The sequence below is a fragment of the Heterodontus francisci genome, chromosome 6, assembly GCF_036365525.1.
Source record: "Heterodontus francisci isolate sHetFra1 chromosome 6, sHetFra1.hap1, whole genome shotgun sequence".
Lineage (NCBI taxonomy): Eukaryota > Metazoa > Chordata > Chondrichthyes > Heterodontiformes > Heterodontidae > Heterodontus > Heterodontus francisci.
The window spans coordinates 15,512,713-15,536,188 of NC_090376.1; positions in this window are offsets into that span (position 1 = coordinate 15,512,713).

Sequence of the window (23,476 nt, forward strand, 5' to 3'; positions counted from 1 at the left end):
AAGGAGTAGAGTTCTTGTTGGGAGCAAAGGGTAATTGCTTTGGCCTTCCTAATGATGAATTGGCGGTAATTGTGCCTTGTCCACCACCATGGTTCGGGGTAGGGATGGAGTGGTAGAATTGAGTATCGTTAACGCACATATGAAACTGATTGTATGCTGGTAGATGAGGCCACTGGGGGATAGATCCATGGATGGGCAGCGGCAAATGTATCAAATGTCATTGAAAGAGAGAGATGGATAAGGAAGGGTTAAGCATTCTGGTCACAGTTTCAGAATTTATTGGTGACTTCAAAGTTGGTCAGGCTCGGCACCATGAGGAGGAACCCATGTGGAACAAAGACTGGCATTTATAACACAGTTTTCCTGATGTCAGAACATCCCACAGACCTGTAAAGCTGATGAAGTATTTTTGAAATGTAGTCACTATTGAATTGTAGGAAACCAATTTGCACTTAGCAAAGTAATGCAAATATCAACATGATCACTGAGCAGATAACCAGTTTTTGCCATTTAGTTGAGGGATGAATATTGGCCATGACATGTTGAAATCCCATGTGTTTCTTCAAAATCATGCTGTAAGATCTTTTATGTCCACCTGAGAGGGCAGATAAGGCCTCAGTTTAACATCTGACTGAAAGACAGCACCTCCAAACTGTGCTGGACTCGCTCAGTAGTGTCAGCCTCGATTTGTGCTCAAGTCTTTGGAGTAGGAGTTGAATCCACAGGGGTGAGAGTGCTACGACTCAGACATGGTTAATGGAAGAGATTTGAACAGGCAGTTTTTGGAAAAGGGTATCCGGGCATGGGAGCTAATGACTGTGTAACGAAGGAATCTGAGGTTAGGGATAGGAGCTGAGAAGGGATGATTGGATTGGGAGTAGGTTTTTTGGATCAGCAGCGTTTTGAGGGCACAGTTTTGAGAGGGATGATGCCTAAGCACAGGGATTTGTTAATAGCCAGCTAGCATTGGAGACAGGCAAGGTAATGCAACTATCAACAGTTGGGTTAACGGGTTTGAGGTGTAGAAAGTGGATCTTTTTGAGCTTGGAAAAGGTAGGAGTTGTAGTTGGAGAGAAGCTGCAGAATTATGAGGACTAGTCTAGGGTCAGAGGTACGTGGTGGGGGTGCGGTAGGTAGGGGCAGTGGGTGGGGGGGGGCGGGGCGCTGGTGTCAGAAGAAAAATAGGAGAATGAGGCGGCAGCTGAGCAGCCAGTCTCAATTTTGCAATAATGAAATCAGAAATCTCTCCTCCTCTTATCTTGGGTGAAAAGGCATGGCCCAGGGTTGAATGTTTTGAAGTGGTACTTGATTTCTTTTGGGGGAATCGGGAAAGAATTTGAAGAACTTTCCTTCAGGTTAAGTCATTAAAATGGATTCTATAATCAGGTGGATGGTATCTCTAAGAGCAAAATAGTTTTCCATACTTTCTTATATTTCTATATGTGCACAATCAGTCATGTTTTAAAGGATGATAGATCCTTATTAGGACTAACAAAAATGGCAGACCCTCGCTCATTGGACCTGGATGTGTCATATCTTCATATAGCCTAAAAATTACTCCTTATCATATGAAAATGGGTTGTCCTCTCTGTTAAAATGGTGGACTGAAAAAAAATCATGTACTGTGCATTAAGACAGTTAGCAGGTAATTTTAACCCAACTCACTGGGTGGGAATCCCATGCGATCAGGTGGAATGCCAATTTTACCCTCTGCCCAATATTAATCTCTACTGACTTCAATGGAATGTAGAGTCTGATGGGGCATAAAACCAGCGTTGCACCCAATCCCGTCAGTTTACCAATGTGCGGGTTAGGCTAAACTTGTCCCCTTGATATTTCAAAGGGCTTCTGTTTCTAATAAATAACTAATATTTTAAACAAATTCAGTATGTATTCTATCCAATAACAAACAGCTGTAATTTAGTTTCTGCCTTGTGGTTATGTGGTGGCCAGAACCCAATGTGAAGAGTGGAAGTCAGCAATATAAGTACACAAACCGCACCTTCCTAGAATTGACCTCCACACTCATCCCCGGAGGGTATTGCCCTAGTAAAACATGCTTTACTAGTTAGCTTTAATAAGTAAGTGGGCCTCATGCGGCAGGTGCTTTGTTGGACGCATTGCCTGAGATTTCGCAACAGTTAATAACAATTGGTGGGCAATGTGCCCACAATTTTCCAGGATGCTCTTCATTGTGTGTGAGTGAGATGCTTTCAGCAGCATGGGAGCCTTGAACCGTTCCGCCCTTTAGCTCCTGTCTGTTATCAGAACCGAAAAATGGTCCCAAGTAGCTTTGGACGTGAAACGCGGCACAGCCCTGGATTTGTCTGAGCTTAGAGACCATTTCCCAAACTTTTCAAACTGCACTTTAATAATTCATTCTTCCAAAAAAGCAGCACTTTGTTAGTCAAAAAGAATGTTGGCAGGTCTAATGAATGGTAGGCGTGGCACAGGTTGTCAGCAGAGAGGCTGGATATCCATACTTCATTAATGTCCTGACTATTTAAATCAAAAGTGTGCAAGTTTAGAAATACAAAACCACTAGTGTACCTAGTAATCTGGCATAAGGTAACACTGAGCATTGGCAATCAGAAAGCTGGCATAAGTCAAACGCGGCAGAGATCTTGCCTAAGGAATTAAAGTGGAGTGCTTCAAGTTTAAGAGAGCAGGTGGTTGTGTAATAATAGATCCATAACCATTGTTCCCTGGAGTATTTCTTTTTCAATAAGGAACACTGAAACTGACAGTATTTTGGACCCATCTGTATAACCCTTCCAGGCTCCACAGTTTCCTGAGTAATTCACTCAAGGCCTGGAAAAGAAGTCCAAATAGCACTGTGGTTGTTTCTAACATTTTACCGCACATTGTAGTTTATCGAAGAAATAATAGCTAACCTCCTAAGGATTGAGTCTGTCCGAATAAAGGAATGAGAAAAATTTCAAAAGTCAACTCGTGCAAATATTTACAAGTTTCCTGAAGTGTGATTTTTTACCATCTTTTTAAATGAAAGTTGCAATTGATAATTTTACAGCTAACAATTTTGATTAACTTGCATGTGCGAAATGGCACTTAATAAATGTCAGCAGTGTATAAGTTCAGTTGACGATGGCTGAGCAATTTAAGTGTTTCTCCTAGGGAATCAGAATGCCCTAACAGTGAGATTCAACAGGTTTTTTGTTACTTGTAGTCTTTCTGAATGTAGTCTTAAGTTGGGGGTATGGCCTTCAACAACTGTGTGTTAAATAATATCTGTACTTTAAAATAATATTTACCATCTACTGCAGACAAGTCAGACTTTGGTTAATGCAGCATGATGGAGGACAACAGTAATTAATCACCTTTAACCTGTAGGACACCAGCATTATGCAATAGGTATTATTGAGGTTTTGTGCAATATATGAGATACATTGCAATTGACGTCAGAATGCCTAACGTGGGGCAAGATGGGTGAAATCAGCATGGCCCTTGCTATAAAGTGCTGGTATGGCCATTGGCCAAGGACAGCATTGAGCTCAACTGTGATATGTCTTGTAATGGAGCAGCCTGTCATTATCGCATTGCTGTTTCTGGGAGTTTGCTATGTGCAAATTGGCTGCTGTGTTTCCGATAGACTTTTTGTTTAGGTCGCACAGTAAAGAAGAGGCTTTTGGCTGAGGTAGGGAAGGGTATCTAGTGCCCAGGAATTTTACCCCAGGGTGAGGCATTGGGGTCTAAATTTAACATAGTTACACTCGTTTTATCGGGTGTAGAGATAACCAATTTAACAGGGTAGAAATGCATGGGTATTTGATTGCTAAATTCATCAAGACCTTATTTTAGGAGATTCTAGTAGCTGAAATGAATGGAAGCCTTTTTCCAATATTGATACAAGACTGCTGTGACCCAGATTAGTAAATTTGTTTATACTTGTCTAACGTGCAAGCTCCGTCTGATATTTCTGGGTCTTGAGCAGCCTAATGAGTGATCCTTAAAGGGGCCACTGGAGGCCACTCAGTAAAAGGCATCAATACTTCTGAAAAATTTTGTTTGTGGAGTCGGAAGGTGCAGGAGTGCTCCTCCTGGTTCCACTAAACATCTGTTGGCTGATACTCATCGCCTTTCACCACCCACCCCCAGTCTCCTTCCTGGACTTGCCTCTAGGCCTCGGTGCAGGCCAGACTGGTGCCTGCAGCTTGTCTGAATTATTTTTGCTAAGGCACAAGAAGTAATTTAGTTTGGTCCTTGAGCCTCTCTGTTGTCCAGCACACTGGGGTGTAGGTACACCCACAGTGCTGTTTGGAAGGGAGTTCCAGGATTTTGACCCAGTGACAGTGAAGGAACGGTGATATAGTTCCAAGCCAGGATGGTGTGTGACTTGGAGGGGAACTTGCAAGTGGTGGTGTTCCCATGCATCTGCTGCCTTGTCCTTCTAGGTAGTAGAGGCCGCAGGTTTGGAAGGTGTTGTCAAAGGAGCCTTGGTGAGTTGCGGCAGTGCATCTTGTAGATGGTACACACTGCTGCCACTGACGCTCTCATTTGATAGACAAAATGTTAAATTGCATTGATTTTGTTCTCTTCCTTTTATTCCTCACCACTCACATCCCCCTACTTGCTTCCAACCCTGCTTCCTTCTGGGTATGTCCCAGAAAAAACTCTTGCCCCAGTCATGTACAACAACTTTCAAACTCCCAACTGTCTTGTCTTTGGCCCTTCATTAGTACCGATCCTTCTGCTGCTATCAATCTACCACCACCTTTTGATGCCCTTATCCCAAGTGAAGCCTTATTCTCTCCCAACCTGCTCATTCCCCCTAGTATGGCTCTCATTTTCACTCTCTCAAGTTCAACTGCACAAGTTTGAGCATATCTGATGTGCAACTGATTTAACCTCAGTCATCATATCTGACTGGACCACATCAAATACAGAAAATACAGAATATCTGATGATAGATGACAGACCGGAAACGTTAACTCTGCTGCTCTCTCCATAGATGCTGCCTGACCTTCTGAGGATTTCCAACACTGTTTTTATTTCAGATTTCCAGCATCTGCAGTATTTCGTTTTCACATCAAACGCACATTGCTTTTCTTTTCCAAAACTGCCTATTACTCTACGATTATCCTTGAATGCAAAAATAATCCTAGGAGTTTTTCCACACCAGAAAGTGCCTCCTTATACCTCTATGACCTACCCCCTCTGCCTCACGCCCAACATCAGGTATGGAACTCAGCGACTCATCCCTAGCACTTCTGCCTGTAGCACATCCCTCCCCTCCCTTGCTCATCAAAGCAAGCTTTTCCAAATGTTCCCTCCTGCCTTATTTGACCCCAAGCTGAGCTTCCAAACCCATTTCCTCCTCTTCACAAAAACTGCCTACTTCCATCTCCATAAGATTATCTGTCTCTCTTCTGACTCAGCCCATCTGCTGCCGAAATCCTTATCCAGGCCTTTGTCACCTCCAGACACAACTATTTCAACATTCTTGTGACCTTCCTCCAACACTCTACTCATCCAAAACTCTGCTGTCTATATTCTATCCTACAGTGGGACGCATCACACTGTTCTTGCTGACCTACATTGGAGGTATTGTAGGGTTCTGAGAGCCAATGTAAAATTCTCATCCTCATGCTCATATTTCTTCATTGACTTGCCCCTCCATACCTCTGCAACCTTCAGCTCTACAACCCTCCTGATACTTTGCATTCCTTTAATGCTGGTCTCTTGTGCATCCAGCACTCCCTTAACCCCAACATTGGCAGCCATGCCTTCAGTCCTCCAGGCCCTAAGCTCTGGAATTCCCACCCCTCTGCACCCCTCTCCAGCTCCTTCCCCCACAACGTCTCTTTGCACTTTTCTCTTCTCCTTTAAGACCCTCCTTTAAGACCTGTCTCTTTGACCAAGCTTTTGGTCACCTGTCCTAATATCTCTGAGTGTTAGCTTTTGTTTGAATACGTTTCTGTGAAGCGCCTTGGGACATTTTCCTATGCTAGAAATGCTAGATAATTGCAAGCTGTTGTTATTGTGCACTTCAAATCACAAACATTTTACTTGAATAAATTTCAACTAGGTATGAGATTTTTGTTTACAGAATACTGTACCTAACTGGGAAGAGACACCTATAAACTACCTGCCTTCCCAGAGAATGAAGAAATTTTAACCTGTAACCACAAATGTAATGTCTGTGTCAAGGACCATTAAAATTTACTAATTTTGGAATTGCTTATGATTTTTTTTTATGTGTCTTTTAAACTAATGAATGAGCCATTGAGTAACTCCTTTCTGTAATATTTCCCGTACAGACTGCAGTGGTCACTGGAGTCTATAATGGACTTCACTGCAAAAAACAGGACAATTCTGTGCATGGTTAGCTGATTTCAGTTGGGTCAACAGTAGAGATGTTTATCCACTGCTCCACCCCAACATCGATGAGTGGTCTGTGCGTGCAGTCAGGGTAATAATGGGACCAGGTTCAACTGTGGTCTGTCTCTGCATTTGGGTGTTAGCTGTGGCTCAGTTGGGAGCATTCTTGCGTCTGAGTCAGAAGATTGTGGGTTCAAGTCCCAATCTAGGAATTGAGCACAAAATCATGGTTGACACTTCAGTGTAGTACTGAGGGAATGCTGCACTGTTGGAGGTGCTGTCTTCAGATGAGATGTTAAACTGAAGCCCTGCTGGCCCTTTCAGGTGGACATAAACAATCCCATGGCACTTGTCTTGAAGAGTCAGAGGAGTTATCCCTGGTGTTCTAGCAAATATTTATCCCTCAATAAACACCACAAAAACAGATTATCTGGTCATTATCACATTGTTGTTTGTGGGAGCTTGCTGTGTGCAAATTGGCTGCTGCATTTCCTACATTACAACAGTGACTACACTTCTAAAGTACTTCATTAGCTGTAATGTGCTTTGAGACATCTGGTGATCAGGAAAAGCACTATTTCTGCTCAGGGCTGGAGAGAAACTCACAGTGGAAGTGGGAGGATCCAGTCATCATGGTCCATTTAGGTACTAGTGATATAGGCAGGACAAGGAAAGAGGTTCTGTGTAGTCAGTATGAGGAATTCGTCACTAAATTAAGAAACAGAACCTCAAAGGTAATAATCACTGGATTATTACCTGAGCCACATGAAAATTGACTTAGGGCAAATAAGGTTAGAGAAATGAATGTGTGACTCAAAGACTGGTATGGTAGAAGTGGGTTCCAGTTCGTGGGGCAGTGGCACCAGTACTGGGGAAAGTGGTGGCTGTACCGCTGGGACGGTCTACACCTGAACCGTGCTGGGGCCGGTGTTCTGGCGAGCCACATAACTAGGGAAATAGGGAGGGTTTTAAACTGAATAGTGGGGGAAAGAGATCAATTGGGGAAGATATGGTAAATCAAGGAGTAGAGACAAGGCAAGAGAGAAAGGTATTAATATGGGAAATGATAAACAGACTGTGACCGGAAGGGACAGAGCATACAAATCTAAGAGTAAATCGTCAGATAAGGCGAGAGGTTTCAAAAATAATGAAAGGACAAAACTAAAGGCTCTGTATCTGAATGCACGTAGCATTCGAAACAAAGCAGATGAACTAAGAGAGCAAATAGAAATACATAAGTACGATTGATAGCCATTACAGAGACATAGCTGCAGGATGCCATAGATTGGGACCTGAATATTGAAGGGGGCATGGCATTTAGGAAGGACAGGAAGCTAGGAAAAGGTGGAGGGGTGTCTCTGTTAATTAATAATGGTATTAGTGCAATGGAGGGAATGACCTAGGTTCAGGAGACCAGGAAGTAAAAGCAGTGGGCAGAAAGCTAGGAGAGGTTAGCATGGAAATATGTTGGATTTTTGTTCATCAGGATATTGTGTTCACTTAAGGTGCTCAAGGGTTCATTGTGTTCATGACAAATTGGAGGCTGACTTATTGTTGGCTCTAAATTTCCATTTTTCATAATTGAAATGTGGGAAATTAAGTAGTGAGGTAGACGGGACTGGTAAACAAGACCTGAGGTAATATTGCTTCTCTCCGCAGTTATTGTGCACTTGCATTTTCATCAGTTGCAAATTAAGTGGAATAATTAGGCTGGGTTTCTTTCCATGTCTGAACTCTCCATCTACTCTTCTAAAGGTGACAAGAAAATTGCAAAACACTCCATTTTCCAGCTGTCAGATTCTAAAATGAATTGAAACCAAAACTGTGCATGTGCTCATTAAAGTGATTGAGAACAGCGCTAAGGAATGGAAACACTTTTTGTTTCTGCTCTGTGATTGTCAGCTATTAGGGAACTGATTAGAATTAATGCAGAACAACCTTGGCATTGCCCAGACTGCAAGAGAGATTTTAAAAGCTTATCTGTTCCAGCAGAAACTTCTGATTTTGAATATCCTATCAGCAACTCCTTTGCCTTCCTATCCCACAACCTCCTAAATAAAGTAGTGGAACAGTTCCCTGCAAAATCGGATAAACTGATATTCTTCACAACTTTAAAGAAGAGCTAGTTAAATATATGACTCAGCTTTGCATAAGAGGAATTGGAATGATCACAGCTTTAGGTACTCCCTGGAATATTCTTGTCCCTGCATTAGTACAAACAAACAAGGTAACCAACCATAGTTGAATAATAAAAGTCAGAGGGGGGGGGGGGGGGTGGGTGGTGGGGGTAACTGAATGGATAGTCTCAAGTTACACTGGTATCTTTGGGAGTATCTCAGACTTCCCCTCAGAACTTTAGATAGCTGCAATAGAGTCCATGTTGGGTAGCGATGCATTTTCTCTGAAAAGAGTTGGTTTGTTGGGCCAAATTACCGTTTCTCATTCTGTGCATCCTTGGGTAAACCTGATGAAATATTTTGTTAAATAGAAGTTGTTTTGAGGAGTTTCAACAGTGTGACATCAACATTTAATATCACTAACAATCTGCATTTAGAGTTTCAGTGGAAAATAAGTTCAGGTAAAGGAGGCCTACTTGCATTAATTCCTTTAAATTATATATCTCATTGGCTTCCCACCCCAGTGTCAATTTCCACTTCAACAGGATAACTGGACCTTGGTTTAAAGTCTCACCTGAAAGATGGACAATAAACTTGTTTATACTCTTCAATCTTGCTGCTGTTGAAAATGGTGTGTATTTGAGTATTTGTCCCAGGTCTTTATAGTGAGGAAGAAACCCTTTATATCAATACACCTTTTAAGGTACACATTCATACAAACTTGTCAATGTGATCAAATTATGAAGTCTATGATAAAGATAGAACATGCATTGTAAAGCATCTTCAGTGCATTCAAGATATCCCAAAGGCTCCCAATTATCGAGTTACTGGCACTGTCAAATAAGTTATAGGTATTTTGGGAGTAGGATGCAGCATTTAATCATGATTATGCCTAATTCTAATGCTGATTAATCATAATGATTGATTTTGACACATGGGCCTGGCCGATTACTACAGTAGATTGGACATCCTGCACTGCACCATGAGTTCTTCTCTCCTCTCCTTTCCAAAGATGATAGGACAATGTTCTAACCCAGTGATTCCAATCCTTTAAAGAACAGTTGTATGTGGCCTTCCGACACTTTGTGCGTGGGTTAGGATTACTCTACTGCTAGTTTGGTGTTTTAACAGAATCTTCATGATAGCACCTTTCCATGAGCCTGTGAAGATTTTGTTGTGTGTGCATGCAAAGAGGTTGAAATTATTCTCATGCTAAATGTATGAGGCTTGATAACTCTGTACTTTGCCTTTTTTTTTTACCCTAGCTAACCTTCTGACTTGACTGAGTGAAACTATTACATTTGAGTTGCATAATCCTGTCCACTGGGAACTGGACTGAAACCTCCCAGGCTCATTCCCAAGTTATTACAAGTATTTTTCAATATATAAATATATCATGTAAATTCTGAACATGCTGCTAGCTTCAAATGGTAATCTGCTTCAGCAAGAAAGAGCCTGAGGGAGAGGCCAGTTTATAAAAAAAAAAAGAGCATGTCTATCATCAGGCATACTATTTTAGAACAGTTCTTGGCACTTAGAGATTTAAGATACAAAAACTATTTCCAAAAGCATTGCAAGTTAATTGAAATACATTAAGCCTATTTATAATGGTGTCTCTTGGAGCAACCCAAAAATCAAGTTCGACTGATCATTATTTATCCTTCAACCCACATAACTAGAACAGCTTGTCTGGCCATTTATCTCATTGTTGCTTGTGAAACATTGCTGTGTGCATAAACTTCCCTATATTGCAACAGTGGTTATACTTCAAAAGTACTACATTAGCTTTGAAACATTTTGCGGTGTTATAGGATGCTGTAAAAAGTTTTTCTCTTTTTTTGGGGGGGGGACAGTGTAGAGGGAGCTTTACTCTGTATCTAACCCCCTTTTTTTTTTTCTTTTTTTTTTCTTTTTTTTTGAGGATGCTGTAAAATGTAGAACTTGCTACCACATGGAGCAGTTGAGACCAATAGAATGGATGCATTTAAGGGGAAGATAGATAAGTACAAGACAGGGAAAAGAATAGAAGGATATGCTAAAAGTGTTAGATTAAGTAAAGTGGTTGGAGGATCATGTGGAGCATAAACACTGGCATAGACCAGTTGAGTAAATGGCCAGTTTCAATGCTGTAAATTCTATATTATTCGATATAACTTTTTTATTTTCTTTTACAGCAGAAACTTTTTACAGCAGTTGTTTCAAGCACAAGTTGTTTTTATTCAATAGACATAATCTATCAGTATGATGCTGTGCAGGATTATTATTATGGGATTGTAAATCTAATTACTTGGATAAAGTCAACACTAAGCGCGATGACTATTTTGTGGGCAAGGTTTAACTGGATTTATGTACTATTTATATTAGTCTTGACTGAAACACTACTGAGGCTCTATGCCAAATGAGTATGGTGCCTGTAAGCAAAATATTCCATCTTGATGAACAATTAGAATGCTAGATTAATGAGGTGTCACAACTGCAAGGCTGATCCAGATTTCTCTTTCAGAATCTCGGGTGTATTTTCACTACTTTTGATCTTGCTTACAAGGAAATCATATGAGTTATACTCTTGCCCCAAAGTAATCAGGACTCACTATGGTGGTGTGTTTTGCTCAGGAGTGCTAAGCACTAATGTAGTTTGCAGACGACACTAAGATTGGTGGAGTAGCAGATAGTGAAGGGGACTGTCAGAGAATACAGCAGAATATAAATAGATTGGAGAGTTGGGCAGAGAAATGGCAGATGGAGTTCAATCAGGGCAAATGCGAGGTGATGCATTTTGGAAGATCTAATTAAGAGTGAATTATACAGTAAATGGAAAAGTCCTGGGGAAAATTGATGTGCAGAGATGTTCAGGTCCATTGTTCCCTGAAGGTGGCAACGCAGGTCAATAGAGTGGTCAAGAAGGCATACGGCATGCTTTCCTTCATCGGACGGGGAATTGAGTACAAGGGTTGGCAGGTCATGTTACAGTTGTATAAGACTTTGGTTCGGCCACATTTGGAATACTGCGTGCAGTTCTGGCCGCCACATTACCAAAAGGATGTAGATGCTTTGGAGAGGGTGCAGAGGAGGTTCACCAGGATGTTGCCTGGTATGGAGGGCACTAGCTATGAAGAGAGGTTGAGCAGATTAGGATTATTTTCATTAGAAAGATGGAGGTTGAGGGGGGACCTGATTGAGGTGTACAAAATCATGAGGGGTATAGACAGGGTGGATAGCAAGAAGCTTTTTCCCAGAGTGGGGGATTCAATTACTAGGGGTCACGAATTCAAAGTGAGAGGGGAAAAGTTTAGGGGGGATATGCGTGGAAAGTTCTTTACGCAGAGGGTGGTGGGTGCCTGGAACGCGTTGCCAGCGGAGGTGGTAGACGTGGGCACGATAGCGTCTTTTAAGATGTATCTAGACAGATACATGAATGGGCAGGAAGCAAAGAGATACAGACCCTTAGAAAATAGGCGACATGTTTAGATAGAGGATCTGGATCGGCGCAGGCTTGGAGGGCCAAAGGGCCTGTTCCTGTGCTGTAATTTTCTTTGTTCTTTGTTCTTTGTAGTAACAATCTAGTTGACCTCTTTCATTGCTTCGATCAACCATGTTTCCTCATCTTAAAAGCAAGCAGCAATCATTATGTCCTTCCTCAAGACCTCAGTAGTTGATGCCAGGTATCCCTATTGCCATTCATGCATATGTTGTTGAAAAACTATTATGAACCAAATGCTGTTCCAACATTATAATCCAAACAATCCACTTGTTTTTTCTGGCTTCAAAGCAAATCTACTGCTGCTAAAATCATCCTTAGCCTCATGGACCAAGAATAAAGGGCATGTAATTGGGGTCTTTTGAGATCAAAAAAGTGTCATTTATATAAAGAAAGTCCTTGATTTTGTACAGTCCCATCATGACATCAGGACTTTCTGAAGTGTTTCACAGCTAATGGAAGTGCTTTTAAAGCTTAGCCACTTTTGCTGAAAAGGGAAATGTTCACACAGCAAGCTCCCACAAAGAGTTAGAACATTGAACATAGAACAGTACAGCACAGTACAGGCCCTTCGGCCCACGATGTTGTGCCGAACCTTTAACCTACTCTAGGATCAAACTACCTAAATACCCTTCATACTACTATCATCCATGTACCTATCCAAGAGTCGCTTAAATGTCCCTAATGTATCTGCTTCTACTACCACCGCTGGCAGTGCATTCCACGCACCCACCACTCTCTGTGTAAAGAACCTACCTCTGACATCTCCCCTAAACCTTCCTCCAATCACCTTAAAATTATGCCCCCTGGTGATAGCCCTTTCCACCCTGGGAAAAAGTCTCTGGCTATCCACTCTATCTATGCCTCTCATCATCTTGTACCCCTCTATCAAGTCACCTCTCATCCTTCTTCGCTCCAATGAGAAAAGCCCTAGCTCCCTCAACCTTTCTTCATAAGACATGCCCTCCAGTCCAGGCAGCATCCTGGTAAATCTCCTCTGCACCCTCTCTAAAGCTTCCACATCTTTCCCATAATGAGGCGACCAGAACTGAACACAATATTCCAAGTGTGGTCTAACAAGGGCTTTATAGAGCTGCAGCATAACCTCGCGGCTCTTAAACTCAATCTCCCTGTTAATGAAAGCCAACGCACCATACGTCTTCTTAACAACCCTATCAACTTGGGTGGCAACTTTGAGCGATCTATGGACATGGACCCCAAGATCCCTCTGTTCCTCCACACTCTCATCATCCTGTCTTTAAGCCTGTATTCTGCATTCAAATTCGACCTTCCAAAATGAATCACTTCACACTTTTCCAGGTTGAACTCCATCTGCCACTTCTCAGCCCAGCTCTGCATCCTGTCAATGTCCTGTTGCAACCTACAACAGCCTTCCACACTATCCACAACTCCAGCAACCTTCGTGTCATCGGCAAACTTGCTAACCCAGCCTTCCACTTCCTCATCCAAGTCATTTATATAAATCACAAAGAGCAGAGGTCCCAGAACAGATCCCTGCGGAACACCAGTGGTCACCGAGCTCCAGGCTGAAATGACATAAAGACCAGATAATTTTTTGTTGGTAATGTTGGTTCAGGGATAAATGTTGGTCCAAAACACCAGAAGAATGTGCCTTCTCAACAACACAAAATGTGTATTTTGTAGTGCCTTTAACGTGGTAAAATGTCCCATGATGCTTCCCAGAAGCATTATTAAGCAAAATGTTACACCGAGCCACATAAGGAGATACTAGGACCGAAAGCTTGGCCAAAGAGGTAAGTTTTAAGGAGCACTTTAAAGGAGGAGAGCGAAGTAGAGAGACAGAAAGGTTTAAAGTGGGAATTCTAGGGCTTAAGGCCTAGATAGCTGAAGGTGCGGCCACCAATGGTGCAGCGATAAAAATCTGGGATGCAAAAGAGGCCCAGAATTGGAGGAGCACAGATATCTTGGAGGGTTGTAGGGCTGGAGGGAGATAGAACATGGATTCTTCAAAATAGTGCCAATGAGATCTTTACATCCACTTGAGAGGGCAGACTGGACCTTGGTTTTATATCTCATCTGAAAGATGGAATCTCTGACAGTGCAGCATTCCCTCAGTACTGTACTGAATTGTCAGCCTATATATGTGCTCAAGTCTCTGAAGTATGGCTCAAAACATATACTTCTGAATCAGAGGAGAGAGTGCTACTGCTGTATAGTCTTGGATCTAGTGCATGGCCATCACGCTTCAGGCATCATGCATCAAAGTGTCAAAAGTATTTTTAAAAAATGAGAAAGGCAGTTGTTTCATGTTGGCCTTCATTTACCTGGAGCCAGGAAAGTTTGAGCACTTGTCAATCTGAAAGTTCCTCACCAGCAACAGTGACACGTTTATGGCAATTTGACTTTAGGCTTTAAGGGAAGATGTACCTATGCTCCTGTCATTGAAGAGCAAGATATCGTCTAACTTATTGTTATGATCCTACTGTTTTTTTGCGGGGGGGGGGTGAAATATGCAGTGTGTCTTTAAGTCAGCAAAAGATCAGTACTGCTTTAAGAACAAGCAAGCCTCGGGTGTTATCGACAGTGCATTCTGGTTGCTGTAGGATACAACTCCACAGAGAGGGAACTCACCAATTTCAGCAAGTGCATTCTGGTTGCCTTGGACACAGCCACTCGGAGACTGAGGTTGGATATACAATGTTGCAACTAATTTTTGAAACTAGCTGAAAAACTGGCTTTTGACGGACACAGACTATCTGCCTGCATGTACTGAAGGAAATAGGAGAGCTCTCCCTCTGTCTGTTTAAACTCTATTTATTATACTCTCAAAAGTTTTAAAGAAGCTTCAAGCCAGTTTAATTTCTTAAAAGAAAATAACCAATTACTTTAACTACTGAACTGCAATTGCTGTGTTCATTACTGGAAAAGGAGAAGAACATCACTTCAATTGCTGAACTAGACTACTGACTGTCCTACTGTTGAAGAACTTTTTTTTCCCCCATTGGTCGGCTGCAAGGACTTCAAGCAACCTTGGACAGTTCCAGATTGGAAGATTCCACTTTGGCAGTAGCGTAAATCTGCAAGGACTTTGTTACTTTTTTTAAAATGTTGTTTATATCTTAGTAGTAGTTAAGAATTTAGTTTTCTCTAATAAACAGTTCATTTGTTGATCTAAGGATGCCTGGTTTGGTTCGCCTCATTCGGGGGTTAATAGATGGTTCAATTCGGCTGTGGTTTTCTTTAATTTGGAAAGTTTAAAGTGATATGGTAGGCGATCTGTGGAGGGACGGGACTGAATTGACAGTGCGTTTCTGCCACCGCAATCAGAATAATTTTTTTGATTGGGTGCTTTGTCTTGAGCGGTTGGTTGTAACACTTACAGTGAGCAAAATTAACTACCTTCATGAAAAGAAAGTGCAATTACACATTTGTTAATTTTAATGGATATAAACATTTAGCGGCACTTGGGATCATATTTGTTCAGGACTAGTTGCATAAACTTGACTTGCATTCCTTTAAATATAGGTGATCGAGGGGGATCTGATTGCGCTGCTTAAAATGTTAAACAGGATTTGCTAGGGTAGACACAGAGCAACTATTTCCTCTGGTGGGGGAATCAAGAAGAAGGGGAAGTAATCTTGTAATTAGAGCTAGGTTGTTTAGGAGTGAAATCAGGTAGCACTTTTTCAGGCAAAGAGTGGTAGATATTAGAAGCTGTCTCTCCCAAAAGGCTGTGGTTGCTGGGAGGGGGGGGTGGTGTAAATGGGGCTCGAGACTCCATAGATTCTCATAGGTTTTTGTCTTGGTAAGTATATCAAAGGATATGGAGCAAAAGCATGAAAAAGGTGCAGATCAGCCATGATCCAATTGAGTGGCAGAGCAGGCCCGAGGGACTGAAAAGCCTACTCCTGTTCCTTATATTCCTAACCAGACAGGATGCCATTTTAGCAACTATGTTAGATTATTTCCAGTGGGAATTCCTTGTTTCGTAACTAAGAAGTTCCTAATGGGGATGCACAGGGCCTTAAGCAAAGGAGCTGAGTTTTGCTGAGTTTAAATAAGCAGATGCTGGAGCAATAATATCTCCCTTAAGTGGTTTCCTAAGAGCATTTTGCAAAAACTAAAATATTGAAATGGAGAATTTTGATCTTGTGGCATTTTGCCTCAGCCAACTATCCTTTCAATAGACAAAAGGAGCAACACATTAGTTTCGACTGTAGAGACTGAACAGCACAGCGAATCAAAAAGAGATGTTTTGCAGCAAGGGTTGAAGGAAAAGTAACAACCACTTTTAGTTCTTCCAGACACAGATATGTTCATGAATTTCAAAGACTCTCATTGTCTTTGCTGTAGCAGCTAACCAATAGCAATGGTTTCCTCATGCTGTTCTCTTCTGTCACCACAGACTGCTGATAGGGGCTTTCAATGCTTTGCTCTCTCGGGTCCCAGCTGGGAGCCATGCCCCCCCCCCCCCCATTTCATTTGCTGACCAGTGAGTATGACATTGTTTAGGTATTGGATTCACCTGTGATATTTTATGTAGAGCATCACATTGTCCAGCAATTGAGGAAGGTAACTGATGTGTCAGAAGACAGTCCTATTTTGTTGGAGGACGAAATAAAAATACAGTGTGACTGTAGAGTTACAAAAACCATTTTGGATCTTGTCAACTAAATTCACTTCAATTCCAAGTTCCCCTCCAAGTCACGCACCCATCCCGACTTGGACAAATATATTGCCGTTTTTTTTCATCGTCACTGGGTCGAAATCTTGGAACTCCCTATCTCACTGTGGGAGCACCTTCACCAAATGGACACAACGGATCAAGAAGGCAGCTCACCACTACCTTCTCGAGGTCAGCTAGGTCTGCAGTTAATTCTCGCCTTATCAGAAACACCAACATCCCAAGAATACATTCTTTAAAACTCCCTCTAAGATTTTCCAGTGGCAGACAGCACGGTAGTTTGTCTTAATTCTTATTACAGTGTGTGATATTTTCTCTGATTAGTTTGGACATTTTCTGAATCTGGAAAGCATGCTGTTTTATAGAAATAAAATTAATCCCCCAATTTAAAAGCTCTATTGACTTTTCAGAGTTACAGACACCATTTGCTATCATGTGCATAATATTTTTCCACTCATAAGCTTTTATTGTAATTCACGTTGCATTTTACTGCACACTGCAGCATACTGGGTTTTGTTTCTGTGATTAGTTTCTGTGATTAGTTTGGACACTGACTGAGTGTGTGTTTGTTTTACAGAAACAGAATTGTTTTCCTTCATTTCAGTATGTCCACCCCTCAGAGTTTGGCCATTTTGGAGTTGCAGATAACCTCCTGTCACTTCTTGATCTCAACTAACTCTGGGTCCCACTGTAAGTTTTTAAGTGTAATGCTCTCCTATCTTCTTCTTCTTTGGCCTCCTTATCTCAAGAGACAATGGGTAAGCACCTGGAGGTGGTCAGTGGTGTGTGGAGCAGTGCCTGGAGTGGCTATAAAGGTCAATTCTAGAGTGACAGGCTCTTCCACAGGTGCTGCAGAAAAATTTGTTTCTCGGGGCTGTGACACAGTTGGCTCTCCCCTTGCGCTTTTGTCTTTTTTCCTGCCAACTGCTAAGTCTCTTCGACTCGCCACACTTTAGCCCTGCCTTTATGGCTGCCCGCCAGCTCTGGCGAACGCTGGCAACTGACTCCCACGACTTGTGATCAATGTCACAAGACTTCATGTCGCGTTTGCAGACGTCTTTAAAGCGGAGACATGGACGGCCGGTGGGTCTGATACCAGTGGCAAGCTCGTTGTACAATGTGTCTTTGGGGATCCTGCCATCTTCCATGTGGCTCACATGGCCAAGCCATCTCAAGCGCCGCTGACTCAGTAGTGTGTATAAGCTGGGGATGTTGGCCGCCTCGAGGACTTCTGTGTTGGAGATACGGTCCTGCCACCTGATGCCAAGTATTCTCCGGAGGCAGTGAAGATGGAATGAATTGAGACGTCACTCTTGGCTGACATACGTTGTCCAGGCCACGCTGCCATAGAGCAAGGTACTGAGGACACAGGCTTGATACACACGGACCTTTGTGTTCCGTGTCAGTGCGCCATTTTCCCACACTCTCTTGGCCAGTCTGGACATAGCAGTGGAAGCCTTTCCCATGCGCTTGTTGATTTCTGCATCTAGAGACAGGTTACTGGTGATAGTTGAGCCTAGGTAGGTGAACTCTTGAACCACTTCCAGAGCGTGGTTGCCAATATTGATGGATGGAGCATTTCTGTCGTCCTGCCCCATGATGTTCGTTTTCTTGAGGCTGATGGTTAGGCCAAATTCATTGCAGGCAGCCGCAAACCTATCGATGAGACTCTGCAGGCACTCTTCAGTGTGAGATGTTAAAGCAGCATCGTCAGCAAAGAGGAGTTCCCTGATGAGGACTTTCCGTACTTTGGACTTCGCTCTTAGACGGGCAAGGTTGAACAACCTGCCCCCTGATCTTGTGTGGAGGAAAATTCTTTCTTTGCTCGAGTCGCTCTGAACAGGCTCCAGAAGCTGGCCGAACGCGTCTACCCTGAGACACAGTGTGGCTTTCGTGCAGAGAGATTGACCGTTGACATGTTGTTCTCCCTTCATCAGATACAGGAGAAATGCCGCGAACAACAAATGCCCCTCTACATTGCTTTCATTGATCTCACCAAAGCCTTTGACTTCGTCAGCAGACGTGGTCTCTTCAGACTACTAGAAAAGATTGGATGTCCAACAAAGCTACTAAGTATCATCACCTCATTCCATGACAATATGAAAGGCACAATTCAACATGGCGGCACATCATCAGACCCCTTTCTTATCCTGAGTGGCGTGAAACAGGACTGTGTTCTCGCACCCACACTTTTTGGGATTTTCTTCTCTTTGTTGCTTTCACATGCGTTCAAGTCTTCAGAAGAAGGAATTTTCCTCTCCTATAAGAACCATTAAACAACAGCAACGATTGTGCCTTTAATAAAATGTTCCAAAGCACTTCACAGAAGCATTATAAAGCAAAATTTGACATCGAACCACATATGGATATTTTAGGGCAGATTGCTAAAGAGGTCTTAAGAGGTTTTAAGGTCTTAAAGGAAGAAAGAGAAGTGGAGAGGTTTAGGAGGGGAATTCCAGAGCTTTTGGCCCAAGCAGTTAAAGGCACGACCACCAGTGGTGGAGCAATTAAAATCGGGGTTACTCGAAGCCAGAATTAGAGGAGTGCAGGTATCTCGGAGTGTTGTCAGGCTGAAAGCGATTACAGAGATAGGGAGGGATTTGAAAACCAGGATGAGGATTTTAGAATCAAGGTATTATTCAACTTGAAGCCAATGTAGGCCAGCGAGCCCAGGGGTGATGGTCCGAGTTAAGACACAAGCAGCAGAGTTTTGGAGGACCTCAAAGATTGAATTTTACCAGCCCTCTGGAAATGGGCTGGGAGGCAGGAGGCCTCATAAAATGGGTGTCGGTAGGGGATTCCTTCCTGCTGCTACAGAATATTGTCAATGCTGAGAATATGCTTTCTCATTTTCTCATCTGCCTGGCCACCTTCAATGATTAGTGCATATATAGGCCCCTCTGCTCTGACACCTCCTAGATATGGTAAACCTTTATAAAACACTGGTTCGGCCTCAAATGGGGTATTGTGTCCAATTCTGGGGACCACACTTTAGGAAGGATGTGTAGACATTAGAGAGGGTGCAGAAAAGATTCACAAGAATAGTTCCAGGGATGAGGGACTTCAGTTATGTGGATGGATTGGAAATGTTGGGATTGCTCTCCTTAAAGAAGAGAGGTTGAGTGGGAATCGGATAGAGGTGTTCAAAATCTTTAGGGGTCTGGTCAGAGTAGATAGAGAGGAACTGTTCCCATTGGCGGAAGTGTCAAGAACTGGAGGACGCTGATTTAAAGCGAATGGTAAAAGAACCAATTACATGAGGGAAAACATTTTTACGCAGCGTGTGGTTAGGATCTGGAATGCACTGCCTGAGAGTGTGGTGGAAGCAGGTTCTGTTGTGTCTTTCAAAAGGGAATTGGATAAGCACCTGAATAAAGAAAATCTACATGGCTTTGGAGAAAGGGTGGGGGAGTGGGTCTAGCTGAGTTTCTCTTGCAGAGAGCTAGCATGGACTCGAAGGGCTGAATTCCTCCTTCTATTCTGTAGCCATTCTCTGACTTTGTGTGGAGACTGCATGCATTTGGAGACATTGAATTTTTACTGTTTTTGCTGCTCTGGTATTGGCCCACGTCGGCTTCCGACGAGCAGCTGATTTTTTTTTCTCCCCAGGGTGATTTCATCAGCGTGAGAACAAGCAAAGCTAAAGTGGATTTTTCCATTCATTCATGGTTTCCGAGTGGGAGATAATGTGCCCATTGATACATTCCAATTGGTAAAAGCATCTCCTCCACAAATGTTTCAGTTTTATGCTTTGCCAGCTGGTTGGCAGATCTCGATTCAAATCAAGATAAATCAATCCTGAAATGAAACATTAGCTGCTGTATTAAGAATGAGACAAGTAATATGGAATTGAATTAATGGTAGGAATTTATTGAAGGAAGACAACTCATTTATTTTCTGAACCATACAGCTGGCTAGTTTCTAAAGCTAAGGAAGACCAAATCCTTGGTAATTTACTTTCAGTTTGAGATACAAATGAAAAATAACGCAGATTATTGAGGCTGCATGAGTATTTATAGCATTGGAAATAGGTGCGTCGCCTGTTATTTGCTCGAGTGCTTGATTGTTTTTTGATCAGTTTTAAAATTCTCATCCTTGTTTACAAATCCCTATATGGCCTTGCCCCTCCCTGTTGCTGTAATCGTCCTCAGCCCTACAAGCCTCTGAGATCTCTGTGTTTCTCAAACTCTCGTCTTTTGCGCATCCCCAGTTTTTATCACTCCAAGGCTGGCAACCATGCCTTCAGCTGCCAAGACCCTTAGATTTGGAATTTCCTCTCTAAACCTCTCTACCTTTCTCTCTCCCTCTTTAGGAAACTCCTGAATACCTTTCTCTTTAACCAACTGTTGGTCACATATGAACACATGAATTAGGAGCAGGAGTAGGCCCCTCAGCCCCTCGAGCCTGCTCTGCCATTCAACCAGATCATGGCTGATTTGGTTGTAACCTCAACTCCATATCCCCACCTACCCCCAAATAACCTTTCACCCCCTTGCTGATCAAGAATCTATCTATCTCTGCCTTAAAAATATTCAAAGACTCTGCTTCCACCACCTTTTGAGGAAGAGAATTCCAAAGACTCACGACCCTGAGAGAGAAAAAATTTCTCCTCACCTCTGTACAATTGGCTTCAGAGTTTCTAAATTAAGGAGGGGAAATCGCCCAGGTTCGCTCTTCCCAGTGACTCCTGTTAGAAGAGTGCGTGTGCATTGGCATCAGGATTCAGGATTGGCTCAGCTGTCATCCATCCCATAGTTGAGCACATTGCCAATACATCATCAAGGTTCATGTGCAAATAATTGCCACTGTGGTTAGCTTCCAGAGGACCTGTACTCTGACACCTTCAGACTAGAGAGGGGAGGACACTGGTTAAGAAGGAGGAATATTTGGATTATTATTATCCATTATTTTAGATTTTTTCCCTTTTCAAATTTGTCTTTTCATTTTTATCAGATCTTCATTCCTCAACATGTATGTGTCTGGGTAATCCGCCAACATTGCTAGGATTGTGAAGACAATCCTGAAGGCATTCCGATACCTCGTCTCTCTCCCTCCTGCTTGACAATTCATCTTCCTGCTTACTGCAGTAACATTGGCTGAGACTGGGGATGCACTGCATTTGGAACAATGAGGTCCAACTTGGATTCTACCACTCAGTCCTGTTCCTTATCTCTCTGCATCAACTGATCTCACCCTGCTTGGTAAATGGGTCAACCAGTGCAGCAACAGCCCAGGTTTCCATTCCTGGTCTGCTCTGCACTGGCCTCGCCTAGTGTGGTACCCAACCTTTTGAATGGTAGGAGATCCAGTGTGAAAACCCATAGACTGGGCAGTTATTTTCTACATATTTGAGAATGTTTAAGTAGAATGAGAACTAGCCCTCCATATTTTAACAAAAGCAAATTACTGTAGATGCTGAAAATCTGAAATAAAAATAGAAAATGCTGGAAATACTCACTAGGTCAAAAGCATCTGTGGAGAGAGAAACAGTGCTAATGTTTCAGGTCCATGACCTTTCATCAGAACTGGAAGATGCTAGAAATGAATTGCTTTTGAGCAAGTACAGAGCCAGGGCAGTGAGGAGGAAATAATAAGAGCTAATAGAATGGAGGACAAGAATGATTAAGTGACAAATGGTGAAAAGCAAAAGGAAGTGGTTCCACCTCCACTCTGTCCTCAGCCTCCTACACTGGTCCATAAAACCTCGAGGAACAGCACCTCATCTTTTGATTAGGCACCTTACAGCCTTCTGGACCCAGCATTGAGTTCAACAATTTTCCAACATTCCCTTGTTTTTGGACAGCAGCTGTTGGTGACAAATCTAGAATTCACAATTACATCTCCACTAGACCCATCTTTTGTTTCTTTATTTGTCCCATTACCATCCCCTTTTTCTCCATCTTCTGTTTTATTTAATCTCTCCTGTCTTCCACCCTATCACAGACCTTCCCTTTTGTTCTTTCCTACCTCTGCCTCTGCACTTGCTTATAAAACCTGCTATATCACTAAGATAAGGTAGGAAAGAAAGGAGGAGGGGTGGCAGTATTTACTTAAAGAGATAGACAGGGTAGATGCAGGTAAGATGTTTCCCCTGGTTGGGGAGTCTAGAACCAAGGGACACAATGTCAAAATAAGAAGGAAGCCACTTAGGAAAGCGATGAGGAGAAATTGTTTTACTCAGAGGGTTGTGAATCTTTAGAATTCTCTACCCCAGAGGGCTGTGGAAGCTCAGTCATTGAGTATGTTTAAAGCAGAGATTGACAGATTTATAAATATAAATGACATATGGGGATAGGAGGATAATGTGGGGAAAAAGGCATTGAAGTGGAAGATCAGCCATGATCATACTGAATGGTAGGGTGGGCTCGATGGGCCGAATGGCCTACCCCTGCTCCTATGTTCCTATGTATTGATTAAGGAAAATATTAGTGCTGGAGAAAGAGGATGTCCTAGATGGGCCAAAGACAGAATGTATTTGGTTAAAGCCAAGAAGCGATAGGGGCACCATTATACAACTGGATGTATTCGATAGGACGCCAACTAGTGGTAAAGATATAGATGAACAAATTTGCAAGGAAATTACAGAAAGGTGCAAAACCTATAGATTAGTTATAATGGGAGAGGTTAATTATCCTAATGCAGACTGGGATAGTAGTAGTGTAAAGGGCAAAGAGGAGGAAGAGTTTCTAAAGTGTGTTCAGTATCTTTCCAGTCCAAAAGAAAAGGAGGTATTGCTGAATCTGGTTCTGGGAATGAAGTGCGACAAGTGGATCAAGTGTCAGTAAGGAAACCTTTAAGGAATAATGATCATAACATCATATGGTTTAGGCTAGCTGTGGAAGCTATCCAGAGTAAAAATAATTAATTGGGGGAGGA